Source organism: Phyllobates terribilis, unplaced genomic scaffold (genome assembly GCF_046119375.1).
Source record: "Phyllobates terribilis strain yellow unplaced genomic scaffold, ASM4611937v1 Scaffold_4__5_contigs__length_816908805, whole genome shotgun sequence".
Taxonomy (NCBI): Eukaryota; Metazoa; Chordata; class Amphibia; order Anura; family Dendrobatidae; genus Phyllobates; species Phyllobates terribilis.
This window is the reverse complement of record NW_027362764.1, coordinates 275,692,486-275,717,409: the sequence shown is the minus strand read 5'-3', so window position 1 is coordinate 275,717,409 and position 24,924 is coordinate 275,692,486.

The window sequence follows — 24,924 nt, the reverse complement described above, 5'->3', positions numbered from 1 at the left end:
ATTAGTGGTCTCAGATGTATTTTTATGATGTCTGTATTTCATATTTTTATTTTTTTTATTTATTTTTTTTTTTTTTAATTATCACCTTACACCACGGCACTTATGGTAGCACAAATTAGAAGTATTTCACAATAATACACAATCACTAACACTATATTGTTTGATGATGTTTATGTCAATTCTTTGACATGCTCACATCCAATCTTAGTAGGTAATTTACCTTTTGTGGTAATCTATTATGAATTAGTAATTTATTTATACACCCATTCACCTCACCTTCCCCCCGCTTTTATTATTTTCACTATTTCTGCACATTTGTTTGAATTTATTATGTGATTAATTTTACTTTTATACACATGAATTTATTTGGTAACTTATTATGTGATTAACTCCATATATGTTTTTTATACATATGAATCCATTTTTGTTATGCAGGTATCATGAGAATATATATATAGTGTAGGATATTTTGACTGTTATATGTCTTCACTATTATTTATATTTAGTATTATTTTGTATACATATTTTCATTTCTGTATTGTTTGGTTTATTGGTCATTTATTCTTTATACTATATTCAACAATGACATTCTCACAATATCTGTTGATAAGAGCTGTCAGACAAAGACCCGTTGTTCGGGTATAGAATAATGTTAGACTCACAGTTCGAACTGATATTCTATTAGTCACTCCAGCACCGCAGTTTGGTCGCGCATGCGCGATTGACTGTGCTTCCGCCCCTTCCTAACGTGGCACATGTGACCCCTGGCACGCAGGTTGCATAGCAACCTGGAGCTTGCGTGTCACTTGCCGCGAACGGAAGTGAGGCTATCAGGAAGTGGTCATCACGCATGCGCGCCGCATCCTCCTGCAAGCCTGGAATCGCAGCTGTATAGCGGCACGGATTAGTAACATCCCTATATATAACACTTAATACACACCACCCATTAAGCTCCTTGACAAAGGAAACGAAACGCGCGTCGGAGCGTTTTAGGGTGCCCCCATGCGTTTATCTTACAGCTCTATTTCAGGTAAAGTGATTGTCATTTCTATTGTAATGTGAGTCATAGTGGGTTCTCATTGAACATTGCTCTGTCTAACTTTAATCCAATGAGATACATGCAATTGATATAGGCTATGTCTATGGTATGATGAACTAATAGCTTTATTTTAGGTATAGTTATTGTCATTTTTTGAATGTGAGTCACAGTGGGTTCCCATTGAGTATTGCTTGGTCTAACTTTAATTAATGGGATACACATATTTGATATAGGCTATGTCTATGGGATGATGAACCTATCTGTTTCTTTGCATGTTGTGCTCTTACCTGTATGTTTATATATTATTTAATATTATATTACGCTTGGAGTTGCTCCCTAATTTTCTGAAGTAGGGTTTTTTTCTTATTTTGTTTTAATTTTTCTATGAATAAAAATCTATATTTTATCCTTAATACTCTTTGTTTTTGTGTGTGGATGGATTATCCTCTATACAAAATTTTGGGCATAAGTCTATTCAGTAGGCCTATCATCTGTGTATCCACCTGACTTCTGCACAACACAACTGTTGGTCCCAACCCCATTTATAAGGCAAGAAATCCCATTATTAAACCTGAAAGGGAACACCTGTGAAGTGAAAACCATTTCCGGTGACTACCTCTTGAATCTCATCAAGAGAATGCCAAGAGTGTATAAAGCAGTCATCAAAGCAAAAGGTGGCTACTTTGAAGAATCTAGAATATAAGACATATTTTCAGTTGTTTCACACTTTTTTGCTAAGTATATAATTCCACATGTGTTAATTCATAGTTTTGATGCCTTCACTGTGAATGTACAATTTTCATAGTCATGAAAATACAGAAAAATTTTTAAATGAGAAGGTGTGTCCAAACTTTTAGTCTGTACTGTATACAAACCCAACAATTACACATAACTAGTGTTGAGCAAGAACTGAAATGCTCGGGTGCTCAAAGCTCGGGCCGAGCTCGCCGTGATGCTCGAGTGCTCGACCCGAGCAACGAGCCCAATGTTAGTCTTTGGGAGACCCGAGCATTTTTGCGGTGGCACCCCCGGCAGTCAGTAGAAAGCCTAAAAAGTGACCGAAACGATAGTGACAGTGCTCAAAAGACATTGGGACAGCATTGGCATCACCCCAGGAAGCATTTCTGACCCTCAGGTCACTGCTGTCCACATTGTGGTCAGAGGTATTAAGCCACTTTTACGGGCTCACAATAAAACATTCAAAAACGAAACTGAAATGGTTTTCCTGTGAAATGTGTTAAGGAACATCCTTTAAAGGGTAAAGATTGTGTATAAGGTAAAATAAATAACCAAAAATAAAAATACTCCTCCACACCTTGGGCTATGTTCACAAGTAGCATTTTTTATGGGAACAGCATGGGGAAGACCCCTGGAAGCATCTCTGACACCCATGTCACTGCCTAAAAGTGTGCCCATCAGAAGTTATCCTTGCCGCCCGCATCAGAAGATGCAGACTTGCAACTATCCCCGTGCAAGTTCTTGTCCCAGGGCAGTGTTCAATCATACCTACCCCATTCCTTGCAATGCAAGTGCAATTATGCAGCCTGCCACCCATCCACCCCCAGGCTGCAATACCATACTGCTAGCTTGCTTGCACTTCAAATTGGGCCTTTTAGACATGTGGAGGCGGAATTTGGCCACCACGTCATGGCTGCATCGGCAGCCTGGTATCCACACTCAGTCCCCAGCCGCCCCGCAGCCGGGTGTCCACACTCGGTCACCAGCCGCCAGGGGGCGGCTGGGTGTCCATAGACGGTCCCCAGCCGCCCATATTTCTCCTTGGAACATTTCCCCACACACTTCCATTAGCCCGGCCTGCTTTAGGGCAGCATTGGACGAGCCCACCAGAGAACCAGACTCCTCCGGTGGGCCCTGGCTTCTCCATCAGGGGAGTTGAGAGTGCCATGGTGAGGAGCATGATAATGATGATAGAAGTTAGCATCTGCTTTGTTTTCTTTGAATGCAAGCGTAAGAATGCAGCTTGCCACCCACCCACCCCCTGGCTGCAATACCATACTGATAGATTGCTTGCACTTCAAAATGGGCCTTTTAGGCATGTGGAGGCGGAATCTGGCCACTACATCATGGCTGCATCGGCGGCCTGGTATCCATACTCAGTCCCCAGCCACTAGGGGGCGGCCGGGTGTCCATACTCTGTCCCCAGCCGCCCCGCGGCCGGGTGTCCAGAAACGGTCCCCAGCCGCCCCTATTTGAAGTACAGCCTAACCACAAACACGTGGACAAGTGAATGTGGCCAGGGATGGTCCATCTCACGCCTTCACACTGAGTTAATATTGTGTTAGCCGGGACACAGTTGGACACTGGGATGCAACACGTCCTCCAGACATAGAGGATTGCGGGTCCTGGGTAATTCAGGCTTTAACACAATGTTCAAAAGGTAGACAGCAGCAGTGGTCGGCCTCCTACACAACGAGTAAATTATTCATGATCATGAGGCCATCCATCTCCTTAGCTTTCTGTTCCTTGGAATGCAAGCGCGTGTATGTAGTTGCGGCTAGGCCTGAGGTGGTCAGCGTTTTGGCGCATATCCTACCTCCTCCGAGGATTGCTGGATGTTTTCCTGCTACTATCCCAGTTCTATGAATCCCGTTAAAATAAAGCTTTAGGTGATGAATGATGGATGAGGTGGTGGCAAAGGAGAAAGAACAGGAGGAACAGGGACCATTCAAATCAATATCAGGCCAGTCAACCACACATGTCTTGTAGGATATGTTTCTGTACCAAAAGGAGCGGTTGGGTTACACAGTTATAGGGCATACAGTGAGTGCAATGCCTACCAAAAATTTCGAGGAACTCCAATGCCCCTTGGAAGTGACATGGAGGTCAGAGAGCCTTAACTAAACCGTTTTTCCATTTATAGCAACTGGGTCTCCTGTGCACTGTTGGCCTAAGCAGTGAATGGAAGGCTTTCCAAAAATTATGAGGAACTGCAATGGCCCTTGAAACAGACGTGGATTACAGCATACTAAAAACCTTCTACCCATTATTGGGGAGTGGGTCTCCCTTAGTGTTCGCCTATGCATTGAAAAGCAAAAGCTGACTAAAATTAGGAGGAAATGCAATGCCCGTTGGAAGAGTCATGGAGGTTAGAGTTAATTTAAAACATCATTTCAATGCCCCTTGGAAGAGCTGTGGAGTTCAGAATGGTTTATCAAGACGGTTTTAATGCTCCTTGGAAGAGTCGTGGAGGTCACAGTAGCTTAACAAGACTTTTTTAATGCCCATTGGAAGAGAAGTGGAGGTTGCAGTAGCTCAACAAGACGATTTTTATGCCCCTTGGAAGAGACGTGGAGGTTGCAGTAGCTTAAAAGGACGGTTTTAATGCCCCTTGGAAGAGACATGGAGGTTGCAGTAGCTTATCAAGACAGTTTTAATGCCCCTTGGAAGAATGGTGGAGGTCGCAGTAGCTTAACAAGACGGTTTTAATGCCCCTTGGAAGAGCCATGCAGCATCTTAAAAACATTATTCCTATTATTGGGGAGTGGGTCTCCCATAGTCTTTGCCTATGCCTTCCAAGCAAAAGCTGCCAAAAATTAGAAAGGAGGAACTTGCAATGCTGGCAACATGGACCAAGGTCACCCTGGTGGTATAGTGGTGGTGGAGGCTGAGGATAAGGAGAAGAGCAAAATACAGCCGCAATGAGGAAGCGTATACCCATGTGTGGGTGTGAAGCGATGCATGGGAGTACACCTTCCAAAATAACACAGTGGATTTAACTTTATGTTACTCTGCTGTCATTTGGTGGTGATGAGAAGTCGGGCCCAATCCAGCCCTTGTTCATTTTGATAAGGGTCAGCTTGTCAGCATTGTCAGTTGACAGGCGAGTGCACTTATCAGTTATAATTCCCCCAGCATCACTAAAAACACGCTCCAATAACACGCTAGCGGCAGGGCAGGCCAGGACCTCCAAGGCGTACAGAGCGAGTTCATTCCAAGTGTCCAGCTTGGATACCCAATAACTAAAAGGCACAGAGGAATCAGGGAGGACGCTGGTACATTCGGCAAGGTACTCCCTCACCATCTTTTGAAACTTTCCACTCCTTGTGAGAGTACCCCGCGCCTCAGGGCCTGTAAGCTTGGCGGGTCTCAGAAAACTGTCCCAGAATGTTGTCAGTGTTACCCTGCCTCTGCTGGATTGGAGTTGTGTCTCTCTCACCTGTACGCCTTGATTGGTCAATGAACTGTGACCTCGGCCGCTAGCATGTTCAGATGGGAATTTTTTTAACAGTTCTGCAGCAAGGGCCTTCTGGTACTGCCCCATTTTTGCAGACCTCTCCACCTCAGGAATAAGAGAGTGAAAGTTCTCCTTGTAGCGGGGGTCTAAAAGTGTCATCAACCAGTAATGACTGTCACCCAACCTATTTACAACGGGAGGGTCATAGTTAAGGCAGCGTAACATAAAGTCAGCCATGCGTACCAGACTGGTAACGGGCAAGACTTTCGTGTCCTCACCAAGATGACTACTGATTATGCTCTCTTCCTCCCCCTCCTCCTCCTCCTCCCCCCTGTCCTCTGACCACCAACGCGGAACAGACAGTATGACAGTTGTACAGGTACTACCGTCTACAGCCCATGATATCAGCTCTTGTTCTTCCTCCTCCTCCTCCTCTCCCTCATTGACCCCAATGCACATTGGGATGAGATGAGGCTGGGCTGTGTGTAATCGCCCGCTACGGCTTCTTGATTCTTCTCATCATACTCTGGCTCCAATGCCTCCTCTTTAATTCTCTGCAGAGAACGTTGCAAAAGACAGACAAGTGGGATGCTGACACTATTGATGGCGTCAACGCCACTCACCATCTTGGTGGACTCCTCAAAGTTTGTCCACCATCCCAACATGCATTGGGGGGACATTCAAGGAGAGGAAGAGGAGGATGAAGAACAGGAGCTGGTATCATGCGCTGTAGACGGTAGTACCTGTACAACTCTCATACAGTCAGTTCAGTGTAGGTGCTCTTAGGACAGGGGGGGAGGAGGAGGAGGTGAGCATGGTCAGTCGTCATCTTGGTGAGGACACGGAAGTCTTGCCGTTACCAGTCTGGCACGCATGGCTGACTTTATGTTACGCTGCCTTAACTGTGACCGTCGCGTTGCCAAAATGTTGGGTGACAGTCATTACTGGCTGGTGACACTTTTAGACCCCCGCTACAAGGAGAACTTTCACTCTCTTATTCCTGAGGTGGAGAGGTCTGCAAAAATGGGGCAGTACCATAAGGCCCTTGCTGCAGAACTGTTAAAAAAATTCCCATCTGAACACACTAGCGGCAGAGGTCACAGTTCCTTGACCAACCAAGGCGTACAGGCAAGAGAGACGAAACTCCAAACCAGCAGACGCAGGGGAACACGGTCAACATTGTGGGACAGTTTTCTGAGACCCGCCCAGCTTACAGGCCATGAGGCGTGGGGTACTCTCACAAGGAGTGTTATCGGAGCGTGTTTTTAGTGCCGCTGGGGGAATTATAACAGATAAGTGCACTCGCCTGTCAACTGACAATGCTGACAAGCTGACCCTTATCAAAATGAACAAGGGCTGGATTGGGCCAGACTTCTCATCACCACCAAATGACAGCAGAGTAACAAAGTCAAATCCACTGTGTTATTTCGGGAGGTGCATTCCCATGCACCGCTTCACATGCACACATGGGTATACGCTTCCTCATTTCAGCTTGTTTTTGCTCTTCTCCTTATCCTTATCCTCCACCACCAATATACCACCAGGGTGACTGTGGTCTGTGTTGCCAGCATGGCATATTCCTCCATCCTAATTTTTGGCAGCTTTTGCGTGGAAGGCATAGGCAAAGACTATGGGAGACCCACTCCCCAATAATGGGAATAATGTTTTTAATATGCTGTACTGCATGGCTCTTGAAAGGGACATTAAAATCGTCTTGTTAAGCTACTGTGACCTCCACGTCTCTTCCAAGGGGCATTAAAACTGTCTTGTTAAGCTACTGCGACCTCCACCACTTTGCCAAGGGGCATTAAAGCTGTCTTGTTAAGCTCCTGTGACCTTCACCACTCTTCCAAAGGGCATTAAAACTGTCTTGTTAAGCTACTGTGACCTCCTCGTCCCTTCCAAGCGGCAGCTACTGTAACCTCCACCACTCTTCCAAGGGGCATTTAAACAGTCTTGTTAAGCTTCTGCAACCTCCACGTCTCTACCAAGGGGCATTAAAACCGTCTTCTTAAGCTAATGCGACCTCCACCACTCTTCCCAGGGTCATTGATTCTGTCTCTTAATTCCACTGTGACCTCTACGTCTCTTCCAAGGGGCATTAAAACCGTCTTGTTAAGCTACTGCGACCTCCACCAGTTCTCCAAGGGGCATTAAAACCATCTTGTTAAGCTACTGCAACCTCCACCACTTTTCCCAGGGGCATTAAAACCATCTTGTTAAGCTACTGCGACCTCCACCACTTTTTCAAGGGACATTGCATTTCCTCCTAATTTTAGTCAGCTTTTCCTTTTCAATACATAGGCAAACACTAAGGGAGACCGACTCCCCAATAATGGGTAGAAGGTTTTTAGTATGCTATAATCCACGTCTGTTTCAAGGGGCATTGCAGTTCCTCATAATTTTTGGAAAGCCTTCCATTCACTGCTTAGGCCAACAGTGCACAGGAGACCCAGTTGCTATAAATGGAAAAATCGGTTTAGTTAAGGCCGTCTGACCTCCATGCCACTTCCAAGGGGCATTGAAGTGCCTTGAAATTTTTGGTAGGCATTGCACTCACTGCATGCCCAATAACTGTGTAGCCAAACCTCTCCTTTTGGTACAGAAACATATCCTACTAGACATGTGTGGTTGACTGGCCTGATATTGATGTGAATGGTCCCTGTTCCTCCTGCTCTTTCTCCTTTGCCACCACCTCATCCATCGTTCATCGCCTGAAGCTTTGTTTTAACGGGAGTCATAGAACAGGGATAGTAGCAGGAAAACATCCAGGAATCCTCGCAGGAGGTAGGATATGCGCCAAAAAGCTGACCACCTCAGGCCTAGCCGCTACTACATACATGCGCTTGCATTCCAAGAAAACAAAGCAGATGCTAACTTCTATCATCATCATCATGCTCCTCACCTTGGCACTCTCAACTCCCCTGATGGAGAAGCCAGGGCCCACCGGAGGAGTCTGGTTCTCTGGTGGGCTCGTCCAATGCTGCCCTAAAGCAGGACAGGCTAAGAAAAGTGTGGGGGGATGTTCCAAGGAGAAATAGGGGCGGCTGGGGACCGTTTATGGACACCCGGCCACCCCCAGGCGGCAGGGGACCGTGTGTTGACACCTGGCCGAGGGGCCGCTGGGGACCGAGCTTGGACACCCGGCCGCCCCCTGGGGCCTGGGGACCGATTGTGGACACCCGGCCGCCGGGCGGCTTGGGACTGAGTATGGATACCAGGCCCCCGACGCAGGCATGACATGGTGGCTGGTGTCTGCCTCCACATGCCTAAAAGGCTCAATTTCAAGTGCAAGCAAGATAGCAGTATGGATACCTCGCTGCCGAAGCAGCCATGAGGTAGTGGCCAGCTTCGGCCTCCTCCAAACTAAAAGGCCCCATTTCAAGTGTAAGCAACTAGCAGTATGGTATTGCAGCTTGGGGTTGGGTGGGTGGCAGGCTGCATACTTGCACTTGCATTGCAAGGAATGGGGGAGGTACAATTGAACACTGCCCTGGGTCAAGGACTTGCACGGGGATAGTAGCAAGTCTGCATCTTCTGATGCGGAAAGGATCACTTCTGATGGGCACACTTTTAGGCAGTGACCTGGGTGTCAGAGATGCTTCCAGGGATCTTCCCCATGCTGTTCCCATGTCTTTTCAGCACCGTATGCATGTGTCACAAAGCACATGGCCAGATAAGATTGTAAAATGTTAAAATGACATTTCCCGGTGAATGCATTTGTCACGGTTGAAAGCAATACAAAAGTGCAAAAACGCATAAAAAATGCTACTTGTGAACATAGCCCAAGGTGTGGAGGAGCATTTTTGTTTTTGGTTATTTATTTTACCTTATACACAAGTCTTTACCCTGGAAAGGAACTTCCTTAACATATTTCACAGGAAAACCGTTTCAGTTTCATTTTTTAACGTTTTATTGTGAGCCCGTTAAAGTGGCTTAATACCTCTGACCACATTGTTGATATCAGTGACCTGGTGGTCAGAAATGCTTCCTGGGGCAATGCCCATGCTGTCCCCATGTCTTTTGAGCACTATCACTATCGTTTTGGGTAGACTGCCGGGGGTGCCGTAGGAAAAATGCTCTGGTCTCCCATAGACTAACATTGGGCTCGTTGCTCGAGTCAAGCACCCGAGTATCACGGCGAGCTCGGCCCGAGCTTCGAGCACCCGAGCATTTTAGTGCTCGCTCAACACTAGTAAGTATTGCTTCAACGTATGATCTGCTAACAGAATAGGCCAATATTTCTTAAAAACTTCATATATGCCATGGAGAATGATGTTGGGTAACCATTCTGACAGGATTAGCTTGGACGGGTTTCTTATTAGGATAAACCAATTGTTGGCGGTTAGAGTTTTTTGCTCTGTTATAGTTATTTTTAATGCTCCTATTGCTATAGCCTCTATCCAGGAACCTGCATTTCATTTCTTCCGCTCTTTCCTCTGAACCTTTGTCTGTTGAACAAATACGTCTTATTCTGAGGAAATGGTTTACAGGAACAACCACATCTCACCACATGCCTAGGATGCGATGAGGATGCATGTAGTACTGCATTCACTACTGTCTCTTTTTGGAATTCATCTGACTGTAAACAGCCAACTTCATAATAACCACGTCCAAAAAGTCAATCTTATTGTAATCAAATTTATATGTAAGCTGGATGTTCAAATCATTTGAGCTAGTTTCCTGAAAAAAACAATGTAAATCCTCAGGTGAGCCTCGCCAGATCAAGAACACATCATTAATGTACCGGGTCCATATTATGACCTGGTCAATTGATGGGTGTCGATCTGATGAGAATAGGTCCCTCTCCAACAGCACTAGAAACACATTAGCATAAGATGGTGCACAGGCCACCCCCATGGCTGTTCCCTGAAGCTGCAGGAAGAAGGACCCATTAAACACAAAAAGGTTATTTGTAAGTACAAACTCCAACAATTGTAAGAAGAAGTCTTTTTCATCTGATGAAAATTGAGACAAACAATGGTACTGTGAAATGGCTTTCAATCCATCAATACAAGTGTATAACGACTCCACATTACAAGTGACGAGGCACATGTCCTCGTCAATGTGAATGGAGTAAATTTTTTGAAGAAAATCGGAGGAATCACATAAAAAGGACGGAATTGTTTCCACCATTCGTTTGAGAAATGAGTCCACATACTCACCAATATTTTCTGTCAATCCTCTAATGCCGACAATGATTGGTCTACCCAGGGGTACTTTGGTATCTTTGTGGACCTTTGGAAACAGATTAACAGTAGGGACCAATGGATCTCTAACCAAAAGTAAATCACTTATTTCCTGGGTGATAATACTGTTATCAAGGCCTGCTTTGAGAATTTTGTTGAGTTTGTCCCTATAAGATGATATGTCACACATATCACATATAAGTGTGTTCTAAATTCAGCCATATCTGGCCTCCATTTAAATTTTGTTGCAGTGTGTCAGTGAAGTTATTGACACAAGGTCGCTGTGAAAAATAGTAACCTACAGGCCAGCTATTTAAAACTGTGGTTTTCCATCACACGTATCACATATAAGTTCGCTCCAAATTCAGCCATTTCTGGCCTCCATTTAAATCCCACGCATCACATATCACTATGGTTAAAATCCAGCCATTTGCAATGAATGTGGAAAATATTGTCCTCCATTAAAAATGGGCAAGGCGCGTGGCAAGACATGGGGAAGTGGACGTGATGGTGATGGTGCATGCAGAGGACGAGGACGAGTCATGGGCAAGCTGAAATTGTGCCACAACAAACACCCACATCTTGTCATTCGACCTTCCCGTCCCAATTAATAGGGGACCGTAGAACACCACTATTGAACACAGAGCAGTGTGAAAAGGTTATTGGTTGGATAGCAGATAATGCTTCCAGTCACTTAGCCACCACTACCACCACCTTGTCTTCCACACGGTCAAGACTCAGTAGCTGTGAGTCTGAACCACATATTCCTCACCCTGAACCTACTTCCTCCCACCATGCCGAGTGCCCAGAGACAACTGATCCCACATTGGACACTCTGAAGTGCTGTTCACTTTTCCATTTATAGATTCAGGCCTCTCGTCCGGTCCACTTGAAGTAGGGCAAGAGGAGATCGCATGTAGCGATGCCCAAATATTTGAGCAGCCACGGTCACACAAAGGTGACGGTGGGAAACTGTCAAAAGAGGTGGAAGATGATGAGACACAATTGCCAGAAAGTCAGGAGAAGGACCAGGGTGCGGAAGTGGAAGATGAGGTGGTGGACGATGAAGTCACTGACCCAACCTGGCAAAGTGACATGCAGAGAGCGGAAAGCAGCACACAGGGGGACGGAGGCGTAGCACCACAACAGGCAAGAACAAGCAGAGTGGTGGCCGCAGACAGAAGGTGGGCAATTGTTCCCCGTAATATTAACACGATGGAAGTTGCCAGTACAACTGTTAGGTCGTCAAGATTCTGGTTGCTTTTTAAAGACTCTGCCGATAACCCCAAAAAGGCCATTTACACCACCTGCCAGGCCAGCATCAGCAGGGGTAGCAAAAGTAGCAGCCTGGCCACTACCAGCATGATCAGTCACATGGCATCAAAGCACCTGACTAAATAGGTCGATCCCCAGGGTCTAGCAACAGTGTGTGCGAGTGACACCACTACTTCTTCCGCTGTTGTGCGTGCTCGCCAAACCCTGTCCATTGTACATGGGAAGATGCCTCCTGCCCTGCACCTGCCATTGCACACTCTCAAGTAGCAGCATCAGCATGCACGTCACCGTCCTTGTCCCAGTGCAGTGTTCAGTTGTCCTTACCCCAGTCCTTGGAAAGCAAGCGCAAATACGCAACCAACATCCCACAGGCAACACTACTAAATTCACACACTCGAAATGTTGCCTTTTAGGCTTGAGGAGACGGAAGTTTTCCACAACCTGATGGCGGTGGCAGTGCCTCGGTACTCGGTCCCGAGCCGCCACTATTTCTCACATTGGGCCATCCCTGCATTACATAAGCACGTGTCAAACAACATAAGCCGTGCCCTCAACAATGCAGTTCCTGGGAAAGTCCACCTAACCACGGACACGTGGACAAGTGCTTGTGTGCAGGTACAGTACATCTTGCTGAAGGCACACTGGGTTAACATAGTGGAAGCCGGGACCCAGTCAGACCGTGGAAAGTAAAACACCCTCCAGAGGATTGTGGGCCCTAGGTGAATTAGGACTGCCCCCAAATTCTACAGCTCCTGCACCTTATCCTCTTCCTCCTCCTCCTCTTCAGCCTCCATCTCCGAAATGACCACATTAGTCACAAGCTGGAAGAACTGCAGCACTGCCTCAGATAAGCTGCAACAGGCTATGCAAAACTAATATGCTTAGGTGACAAACCGCACAATGCTGAAGAGTTGTGGACAGCTTTGTGACTGTGGCTAACTCAGCTGAACCTACAGTCAGGTATGGTCGTGTGTGACAATGACCGAAACATGGTGGCAGCTCGGAGGCGAGGCAAACTCACACATGTACCATGCCTGGCCCATGTGCTTAACGTTGTGGTTCAGAGGTTTCTCAAATCCCACCCGGAGCTGCCCGATCTGCTTGTCAAAGTATGCCCTCTGTGTGCTCATTTTAGAAAGTCAGCTACAGCTTTTGCCGCCCTTTCCATTCTTCAGCAGCATTTGCAACTTCCGGCTCACCGACAAATGTGTGTTGTCTAGTGTTGAGCCACCCCCGTAGTGTTCGAGTTTGGTTCGGTTCGTCGAACACCTGTATTTTCGCCGAACTGTTCGTCGAACTGTTCGTCGAACACCTTCGAACACCGTTAAAACCAATGGCAGGCAAACAAAAACACATAGAAACACATAGAAAACACCTTCAAAGATGTCCAAAAGCTGACAAACTGCTCAGAAGACACAACTAACACATGGAAAAGTGACAAGTACATATAGTCATGCGAAAAGAAAAGAGGTGGAGGTGTAAAAGGAGGGGGAGACACAGATATAGGCATGTCATGCCCATCTAAAACCAAAAAAGTGCGAAGCCGACACGGCCAGTCCGTTCCTGCCCGTGCGACCTCCGTGTTGCCGGGTTTGTGCCAGAGCCGCGGTGGACCCTGACGGCCAGCCCCCCTCTCCCAATACTGGTGCCTGTCCGATGGTGGGTCAAGCGAGCCCCCCTGCGGTGGAGGCAGGTCTAAGCTTTTTAATTTAAATTGTCTCTCTAATTTGAATGAGTGCACTTTAAATCCTTTTACAAGGATCTATTGGAGGACAAGTCTCATGCCAGCAGCTGCGTAATTCCAGCTCCAGTAGCTTCCACTAAAGCTGCTGCAGTTAAAAGGCTTTTATAAGGATCGAGCTTGGCGGGTCCACCACAAGGCGTCCTACCACCAGTCCCAGCCCCTATGCCTTGGGGTGCCTCCCCAATGCTCTTCACTGTGTGTCCCGGGGGCCCAAAGCATTTCCTTTGAAAAAATTAAGTGTCCAAACTACAGGTGGTGTAGCTTGGTTAACAGCTGGGATAATCTGCTGACTAGCAGACACTGCTACTAGGCACAAAGTATTTTCTGGGCTAGATGCAGCTAAAAATTTGTAATTAGATACTCTCGTTGGATGCTGAGAAAGCATTCTATAGAGTCTCCTGGCACGCCATATATTATTCTCTTAAAAAGCTTGGGGTAGGGGTCTAGGGGACCCTTTTATAGGCAAAATCACGGCCCTGTATCGCAATACGTCACCTAGGCTGAAGATGAATGGAACATTTTCATCACCTTTCATAATCACCAATGGGACAAGGCAGGCATGTCCTCTGTCCCCTCTCTTATACATCCTAGTGACGGAGCACCTGCTCTCATCAATTCGCCATAACCCCAGTATTAGGTGGATTGAGGTGGGAGGCACCGAGTACAAGTGCTCTGCATTTGCTGATGATGTCCTAGTATATATCACTCAATCACATATATCCATCCCTGCTGTTATGGCTGAAATAGATCACTTTGTTACATGGTCAAATTTTAAAATCAATGCAGCGAAGTCTGAGGCCCTCGATGTCTCCCTCCCCAAATCCATACAGGATTCCATCCAGTCCAACTTTCCCTTTGCCTGGCCCTCACAGGGTATCAAATACTTAGGAATACGTATTCATAGAGACCTCTCCCGTCTATTTTATCTTAATTTTGGGCCCTTTATTGAACAACTCCATACAGACCACTGTTGGAAAGTTAGAACTGTAAGATTCACTACGTGAACCACTGGTGTTTTGTGGAAAAGCACATGTACACTGTGTTCCAAATTATTATGCAAAAAGAGTTTAGGAGTGATAAGGTAAGAATTTTTTTGTTTGTCAGTTAAACTCATTGATGGTGATGTGCTAATTAGTTTGGCAGGTGTGTCAAATGAAAGGCAAGACTACTTAAGAAGGCTGTCCCACATTATTAAGCAGCCTACATTTTCTGCCAAAATGGGAAAGAAAAAGGATGTGTCGGCTGCTGAGAAGCAACAAATTGTGGAGTGTTTAGGTCAAGGCATGACTACAATCAACATTGTTTTTGAAGCTGCTGGTACCTCCAACGTCCCCCGAACAACAAGATGCAGGGTCCTTCAGAGGTTTGCAGCTGTGTGTAAGCCATCCTGTCGACCTCCTCTATCCACTGTACACAAGCAGAAACGGCTCCAGTGGGCCAAACAATACATGAAGACTGACTTCAAAACTGTTTTGTTCACCGATGAGTGCCGTGCAATGCTCGATGGTCCAGATGGATGGAGTGGAGGATGGCTGGTTGATGGACACCCCATGCAAACACAGCTACGGCGCCAACAAGGAGGAGGTTGAGTAATGTTTTGGGCTGGAATCATGGGGAGAGAGATTGCCGGCCCTTTTAGGATCCCTGAAGGGGTAAAGATGAACTCCATAATGTATGTGGAGTTTCTCAAACAGCACTTCCTGCCATGGTTCAAGAAGAAGAACCGTGCATTTCGCAGCAAGATCATTTTCATGCATGATAATGCACCGTCTCATGCTGCACATAACACATCTGCATCTCTGGCTGATATGGTCATAAAAGCATAAAAGGGGACAAACTTATGGTGTGACCCCCATGCTCCCCTGACCTCAACCCCATTGAGAACCTCTGGAGCATCATCAAAAGGAGTGTCTATGATGGTGGTAGGCAGTTCACATCTAAGCAACTGCTCTGGGAGGATATTCTGTCCTCATGCAAAACAATTGAAGCAGAAACCATCCAAAACCTGACAAATTCAATGCACGAGAGAATTCAGAAGCTCCTTTCGAACAAGGGGTCCTATGTGCAAATGTAACATCACCTAGAATAAAGTTTTGAGTTGAAAACTGTTTGATTTCAGTTTGTAATAACCTGATAATGCTTATTATTTCAAAAATGACCATTTTTTTGTTCTTTATTAAAATTAAAAGGTTTATCGAAGTGTGTGGGGGATCTATGAGTGTGGCAACCCAGTAGTCAGGATTATTTCGAATTCTGACAATCTGAAGGTCATGTTGCAGGTAGTGCAGCAAGAAGGCACTCATGTGTATTGCGCATCTATGAGCCCCAAAATTATTTTCTGGGCTAGATGCAGCTAAAAATTATTATTAATTTGAAAGCTGGTGGAGTTTAGTATAGATGGCCTAATAGAATCAGTACTGCAAACTACTACAAGGCCCAAATTATTTTCCAGTCAAGATACAAATAAACATGATTAGTAATTTTAAATCTGGTGGAGCTTAGTATAGATGGCCTAATAGAATCAGTACTACACACTGCTACAAGGCCCAAATTATTTTCCAGCCAAGATACAGATAAACATGATTAGTAATTTTAAATCTGGTGGAGTTTAGTATAGATGACCAAATAGAATCAGTACTGCACACTGCTACAAGGCCCAAATTATTTTCCAGCCAAGATACAGATAAACATGATTAGTAATTTGAAAGCTTAAAACGGTTGGTGAGGTGATTTTAACAAATCGTCAAGCTTTTACTCTCCCCAGGATGACACAGGGGTAGAAAAGTCGTTTCGGATCCATGATTTGTTCATCTTTATGAACGTGAGTCGGTCTACATTATCAGTGGAGAGCTGCGTGCGCTTATCTGTCAGCAAATCAACAGCAGCACCGAACACACGTTCAGACAGAACGCTGGCTGCGGGGCATGACAAGATCTCCAAGGCGTAAGTGGCGAGCTTCGGCCATTTATCCAGATTGGAAGCCCAAAAAGAGCAAGGGTCAAGTGACACAGTCATGGCTTCAATGATTACTTGCAGATACTCCTGTACCATCGTCTCTAGGCGTTGACTATGTGTCAGACTTCTTGTCTCATGTGGTATTGCAAAGGATGAGCTAAAAAAGTGGTGAAATGATTCCGCAAAATTGAAGTTACCAGCAGATACTGTGTTTCTGTTACGTTTTGAGTGCTGAACACTCGACGATCCCACGGTTGGCAAGTTGGAACTGTGAGATTCACTACGTGCACCACTAGTGTTTTGTGGAAAAGCACATGTAAGATTCTGTAACAGTCTCTGCTGATACTCCTGCATGCATGCATCCCTTTCTATGGCAGGAATTATTTCTGCAAATTTACTTTTGTACCGGGGATCTAACAGTGTGACAACCCAGTAGTCAGGATTATTTCTAATTCTCACAATTCGAGGGTCATGCTGCAGATAGTGCAGCAAGAAGGCACTCATGTGTGTTGCGCATCAAGGAGCACCAAGTCCCTGTTGTGTTGGTGGCGAGGTAACAATCATGCTTCCTTCCTCTGTCCTCTCCCCCCAACCTCGCACAACAGAAATGTGATCAAGGTCTCCCTCATCTGATGAGTCTTCCATCAGTTTGTCCTCCACTTCTTCCTGGGTTCCTGCACCTTCCTCTCTAGTTTGGCTGCTACCATGCGCCCTGGTAAAACCATCTCCCCCACCCTCACATGCCTGCTGCCTTGGTGCTGCCGACCATCTGGACCTTGCAGATGTTAGCTCTTCTGCATACAACTCCTCCTTCTCTACTTCCTCCACCTCCTCTTGTGCCACCACCTGACTCCGAATTCTGTTTAACATGTGCTCCAGCATGTAAATCACCGGAATAGTCATGCTGATAATGGCATCGTCAGCACTAAACATCTTCGTCGCCATTTCAAAACTGTGCAGAAGGGTGCATAGGTCCCTGATCTGAGACCATTCCTCCAGCGTGATTTGCCCTACCTCTGGATCCCGTTGGCCCAGGCTATACGTCAGAACGTATTTCACCAGGGCTTGTCGGTGCTGCCACAGTCGCTGCAACATGTGCAGAGTTGAATTCCACTGGGTAGGCACATCGCATTTTAGCCGGTGAAGTGGCAGGCCCAACGACTTCTGTAGAGATGTAAGGCGCTGAGCTGCGGGATGCGAACGGCGGAAGTGAGCACACAGCGACCGTGCCCTCTGCAGAAGGCCATCTAGTCCGGGATAGCGGGCTAAAAATTTCTGGACAACCAGTTTCAACACGCGAGCCATACAAGGCACGTGTGTGACATTGCCCCGGCGAAGGGCCGCACCCAGGTTTGCAGCATTGTCGCACACGGCCTTCCCTGGTTTCAGGTCCAGTGGAGACAACCATTCATGGAATTGGTTCTCCAAAGCTGACCACAACTCCTCAGCTGTGTGACTCACATTTCCCAGTCATTTCAAAGTAAAAACCGCCTGATGACGTTGAGCCCTACTGCCAGCATAGTAAGGAGGTGTGCAGGATCCCTTCTGCGCAGTTAGAAAGCTTGTGGCATGACCAGACAGGCTTTGGGTGCAGGTGGAGGACAGAGAGGAGGTTGAGGAGGCAGAAGCAGTGGAGAAACTTTGACATAAAGAGGATTGACGCACAACTCGTGGGGACGGCAAGACTTGGACAGCAGCCCCTTGTCCTGCTGTCACCATAGTTACCCAGTGCCCAGTCAGCGACATGTAACGCCCCTGTCCATGCCTGCTCGTCCAAGTGTCTGTGGTGAAATGCACCCTGTCACACACAGAGTTTCTCAAAGAAGCGGTGATGTTGTGTGCGACATGCTGGTGGAGCGCAGGCACACCTTTCTTTGAGAAGTAGTGCCGACTGGGCATCTGGTACTGGGGCACTGCAACGGACATAAGGTCTCGAAAATCCTCTGTGTCCACCAGGCGGAAAGGCAGCATTTCTGTAGCCAAGAGCTTGCAGATGGTGAAATTCAACCTCTTAGCTTTCTCATGGCTAGGAGGAAATGGTCTTTTACTTGTCCACATCTGAGGGACTGAGGGCTGGCAGTTGTGCTTAGACGAGGTTGAGAAGGGTGTCCCCGGCAAACTGCCGGTCTGTGAGGAAGTTGCAGGCGGACATGTTAGGTTGCCTTGATCCAAAGGTGGTGCTATCGATGTCGGACAGCGCTCAACACCAGCTGGTGTTACCACCTCCAAAGAAAATGATGACCTGCCAATCACGCTGGCTGTTGCGGGTAAAGAGGTGGCAGGTCTGCGACCCAAAACAGGTGTGACTGCTGTCCCCCCAGTCACAGAGGATGAAGAGGCCGCAGATGCACATGATGGGCCATTCGGTGGTTGACCCGGCCGGCTAGGCCGCATTGTAGCAGAGTGAGCTTCCCACTGCAACTTATGCTTCATGTCCATGTGCCGTTTCATGCATGAAGTACTCAAACTATCTATTTTTTGGCCTCTACTTAGCTTTTGTTGACAAATGTTACAGATAACACGAGTTGGGTCATCTTTATTGATCTGAAAAAATGCCCAGGCTATGCAAGGCTTAGCACCCATGCGACCTGAAGAGCCACCACGACTTGTGGTCAGAGGCAGAGTTGTGTTTGAGGATGCAGTTGTTGACGTGCTTCCAGTACTACGTCTCTGTCCAGGAAGGCGCAACCTGACCTAGTCGTCACTAGCATCCTCCTCCACCTCCTCTGCTGACCTCATCTCTTGGCTGACTGTGGGTTGAAAGTAAGTGGGATCTCCAACCTCATCATCATCACCCTGTGTGTCATCACACCCGTCGTCCTCAGAGCCAACCTGTTCCTGCCCTGACAAAAAACTAAAGTTGTGGCTCCAATCAGGTATTTGAGTCTCATCATCGTCTTCCTCATTGTCTTCACCAACAGGAGTTACAGTTTGGGAATGAGGGTCTACATTATGGTCAGAACCTTCTGCGTCTAGTCCTGGATCCGACTCATAAAGATTCTGGGCATCAGTGCAGATCATTTCCTCGTCTGGATTCACAGAAGCACTGTAGCCGACCTCTGATTCCCAGGCTATAGTATGAGTAAACAGCTCTGCAGACTCAACCATCTGTTCTACCTCATACTCAGACGGGCAGCTGGAGATTTGGGAGCTGTGAGGAAGCAAGTGCGATTGGGGTGACACCTCTCAGGACTAGAGTATTTGTGATGTTGAAGTTGATGTGGAGGAGAGCCCACTTAAAGGAGCACTTGATATCCCTTGAAGCACCTGCTGTTTTTGTGCCTCATCTGGAATTTGTAGCGATTGGCGTGGCCGTAAGAAAGGGATCTTATCACATTGTCCGCTAAAAGAAGTAGACATTTTAGTTTTGCTGGAAGATGGTCTTTCTTCTGCAGATGTTACTGTTGCTTTAAGACCTACTCGACGGACACAACCTTTTTTCCCCTTCCCAACACGCCTATTCCCCTTTCCACCAGCAGCAGGCCTTTTTCCACTCATTTTGGTGGTTAACTAATTCACAACTCTGGAGTTGTTGGCACAAAAAACAATGGATGGGAACCGAGCAGAGCTGAGTAGCCAAACTGTGGTATTAGGCCAAAACTATTGGCTGGGTTAGATGCAGAAAAAAATTATATTGAATTTGCAACCTGGTGGAGGTTAGTATAGATGGACTAATAGAACAAGTCCCACACACTGCTACAAGCCGAAATATTTTTTCAGAGCTAGATGCAGATAAAAATTATTTTGAATTTGCAACCTGGTGGAGGTTAGTATTGATGGACTAATAGAACAAGTCCCACACACTGCTACAAGCCGAAATATTTTTTCAGAGCTAGATGCAGATAAAAATTATATTGAATTTGCAACCTGGTGGAGGTTAGTATAAATGGACTAATAGAACAAGTCCCACACACTGCTACAAGCCGAAGCCCAAATATTTTTTCAGAGCTAGATGCAGATAAAAATTATATTGAATTTGCAACCTGGTGGAGGTTTGTATATATGGACTAATAGAACAAGTCCCACACACTGCTACAAGCCGAAATATTTTTTCAGAGCAAGATGCAGATAAAAATTATATTGAATTTGCAACCTAATGGAGGTTAGCATAGATGGACTAATTCAACAAGTCCCACACACTGCTACAAGCCAAAGTATTTTTTCAGAGCTAGATGCAGATAAAAATTAGATTGAATTTGCAACCTGGTGGAGTTTAGTATAGATGGACTAATAGAACAAATCCCATACACTGCTACAAGCCAAAATATTTTTTCAGAGCTAGATGCAGATAAAAATTATTTTGAATTTGCAACCTGGTGGACGTTAGTATAGATGGACTAATAGAACAAGTCCCACACACTGCTACAAGCCGAAATATTTTTTCAGAGCTAGATGCAGATAAAAATTATATTGAATTTGCAACCTGGTGGAGGTTAGTATAGATGGACTAATAGAACAAGTCCCACCCACTGCTACAAGCAGAAATATTTTTTCAGAGCTAGATGCAGATAAAAATTATATTGAATTTGAAACCTGGTGGAGGTTAGTATAGATGGACTAATAGAACAAGTCCCACACACTGCTACAAGCCGAAATATTTTTTCAGAGCTAGATGCAGATAAAAATTATATTGAATTTGCAACCTGGTGGAGTTTAGTACAGATGGACTAATAGAACAAGTCCCACACACTGCTACAAGCTAAAATATCTTTTCAGAGCTAGATGCAGATAAAAATTATTTTGAATTTGCAACCTGGTGGAGGTTAATACAGATGGACTAATAGAACAAGTCCCACACACTGCTACAAGCCAAAATATTTTTTCAGAGCTATATGCAGATAAAAATTATTTTGAATTTGCAACCTGGTGGAGGTTAGTATAGATGGACTAATAGAACAAGTCCCACACACTGCTACAAGCCGAAATATTTTTTCAGAGCTAGATGCAGATAAAAATTATATTGAATTTGCAACCTGGTGGAGGTTAGTATAGATGGACTAATAGAACAAGTCCCACACACTGCTACAAGCCGAAATATTTTTTCAGAGCTAGATGCAGATAAAAATTATATTGAATTTGCAACCTGGTGGAGGTTAGTATAGATGGACTAATAGAACAAGTTCCACACACTGCTACAAGCTGAAGCCAAAATATTTTTTCAGAGCTAGATGCAGATAAAAATTATTTTGAATTTGCAACCTAGTGGAGGTTAGTATAGATGGACTAATAGAATGATGCTATGCCCTAAAGGTTTTACTTCACTAGGTGCAGTTAAAAATGTTGTATTGTATACACAGGTGGCGTAGCTTGCAACACAGATAGGCTACTCCACTGACTAACACACACTGCAAGAGGCCAAAAAGGATTTGCTTTGCTAGATTTAGCCAAATGCTGTGAAAAAAACTTGCACAACAGTGATAGGAACTGATGTAACCTAGCCCTCAAAAGGACTGCAATTACAATTAGTCTTTACTCCCAACCTATCTATTTAAGAGCACAGACCTGCCTGATAAAAGTCGTAGGAAATGATGTAACCTAGTCCTCAAAAGGACTGCAATCACAACTATTCCCTTCTCCCAAGATATCTGTAGATTTGTGCGAAAATTGGCTTGAAATTAACACTGAAAGTATAGCGCACACATCATCAGCGGTGCCGTCTAACACGCAGCTGCAGCAGTGAGAAAATGGTGGCGACGGGGAAAATGGCTCGGTCTTATAGGACAAGGACATGTGACATACACTGCCAATGACACATGCCCTTGCTTGTGTGAAAAAAAGCAGTTCGTTCCGTGTGTGCGCTGCTGATAGGCTGACTGAGTGCACCTCCCTACTGTAAATGCGGGAAAGAGAAAAAAAAATGGAGATCTTCATTATGTATGCAGAGATCCATCCCCTGCCCCTCCCCCTGCCCCGCTGTACACTCAAACTGCGTATTAACATTAATTTTCAGCATTACTGAGAAAAAATCCAGTTATGATTTTGGTGCATGAACAGTTATCGAACATAACCTCGAACAGCCAAATTTTTTTCACATCGTTCGTGTTCGCCGAATGTCTTGAACACCGCCCAAAACAGCTCGAGTTTGAGATTGGCGAACAGTTCAAGTCGAACACCGCTCATCTCTAGTGATGTCCCCACGCATTTGAACTCTACATTGCAGATGTTGGGAAGGATTTGTGTGCAGAAGAGGGCAGTTGTTGACTTCCAAAATCAACAAGGCCATCGGTATTCAGTTGAGACTTCACACATAAGACCTCAGCTGTGGACATGGATATCAGACAAATGTACCATCCTCCAAAACTTTGAGGACTCCACCAAGATGATGAGCAGCTATGACGCCATAATTAGCGTCACCATCCCACTTATCTGTCTTCTGAAATGCTTTCTGCTCACAAGTAAAGAGGATGCATTGCAGGCGGAGCACGATGAGATGGAGCAAGGAACCATACATGGTGATTACACACAGCTCAGCCTCATCTCATTCCACCATGAATTGGGTGACAATGAGGAAGAGGAGGAGGAGGAGGAAGAACAGGAGCTATTTTCCTGAGCTATAGACGGTACTACCTGCACAACTCTCATACCGTCTGTTCAGCATGGATGGCCTGAGGACAGGGAGGAGGGGGAAGAGGAGGAGGATGAGTGGGGAGAGCATGGGCAGTCATCCTCGTGGTGAGGACATGGAAGTATTGCCTATTTGCAGTCTGGCACACATGGCTGAGTTTATGTTACGCTGCCTTTCCCATGACCCTCGCATTGTCGAAATTTTGGGTGACAGTTATTATTGGTTGGTGACACTTCTAGACACATGCTACAAGGAGAACTTTTTGTCTCTTATTTCTGCGCAGGACAGGCCTAATAAAATGGTGCAGTACAATAAGGCCCTTGTTGCGGAATTATTAAAAAAATTCCCATCTGAAAATGCTGGCGGCAGAGGTCACAGTTCGTTGAACAGCCAAGGAGTACAGGTGAGAAAGACACAAATGCCATCCAGCAGAGACAGAGGAACACTGTCAAAGTTCTGGGAAAGTTTTCTATGACCCTCCCATCGCACAAGCCCTTATGCGCCGGGTACTCTCCCAAGGAGGGAAAATTTGCTGAAAATGCTGAGGGAGTCCCTTGCCGACCCTACCAACATCCTCCATGATTCCTCTGTGCCTTATAATTATTGGGTATCCAAGCTGGACACGTAGCATGAACTGGCTCTCTACGCTTTAGAGGTCCTGGCCTGCCATGCCGCTAGAGTTTTGTCAGAGCGTGTTTGTAATGCTGCTGGTGGAAATATAACTGATAGGTGCATAAATTGAAAATGCTGACAGGCTGACTATTATAAAAATGAACAAGGGCTGGATTGGGCCAAACTTATCAACACCATTGAATGATAGCAGCGTAACATAAACTCATATACAGTGTCTTTTTTTTGGGGAGATCTGACACTATTCCTTTGCACCTCTGTCTTCACACCCAGACACGGGTTTATGCTTCCTGATTTTGTCTCTTTGCTCTTGTCCTCCTTCTCCGCATCCTCATACTTCACCACCATATCTCCTCTAAATTTTTGGCAGCCTTGGCTTCACTGCATAGACAAACAGTATGGGAGACACACTTCCTAATAATGGTAACATTGTTTTTAGGGGTCTCTCTGACCTCAACATCTATTGCAAGGGGCATTGGAGTTCCTCCAAATTTTTGGCAGCCGTTGCTTCACTGCATACGCAATAAGAGTATAGGAGACCCACTCGTTTATAATGGGAACAACAAAGCATAGCCGACTGATGGCTCTCTAACAATAGTGAAGGCCGACTGCTGGCCCTTTAAGAATAATAAGGGCCTCCTGATGGCCCTATAAAAATAGTCTGTGTGACTTTCAGAGTCCCACCTTCATAAATGAAACAGTATGTGTCTGAGGATTTTACACACACCACATGGCCACACAAGGTAGTAAAATGTTAAAATGACATTTTCTGTTGAATGCATTTGTCTTGGTTGAAAGCAATGCAAAAGTGCAAAAATGTTTATTTATTTTGCCTTAAATACAAGTCATTACCCTGGAAAGGGTGTTCCTTAACATATTGTCATGGAAAATCCATTTTGGTTTTGTGTTTGTATGTTTTAATCTGAGTCCATAAAAGTGGCGTAATACTTCTTCAAATGTTGTTGACAGCAGTGACCTGGAAGTCAGAAATGCTTCCAGGGGTCTTCCCCATGCTGTTCTCATGTCATTTGAGCACTATTCCCATCGATTTGGGCAATTTTTAGGCCCTCTGCAGACCGTTGAGGGGAGCCACCAGAAAAATGCTCGAGTTTCCCATAGACTTACATTGGGCTCGCTACTCAAACCGAGCACTCGATCATTCCAATTTGCTCGACCCGAACAACGAGTACCTGAGCATTTTAGTGCTCGCTCATTACTAGTCACTATTTGAACAAAAATTTCAACATTTGGACATAGTGACAATGGTTAAAATTTTTTTGATTTTGGACGGATAGATAGCAGCATCTTACCCAAGATGGTTTTTCATGTTCA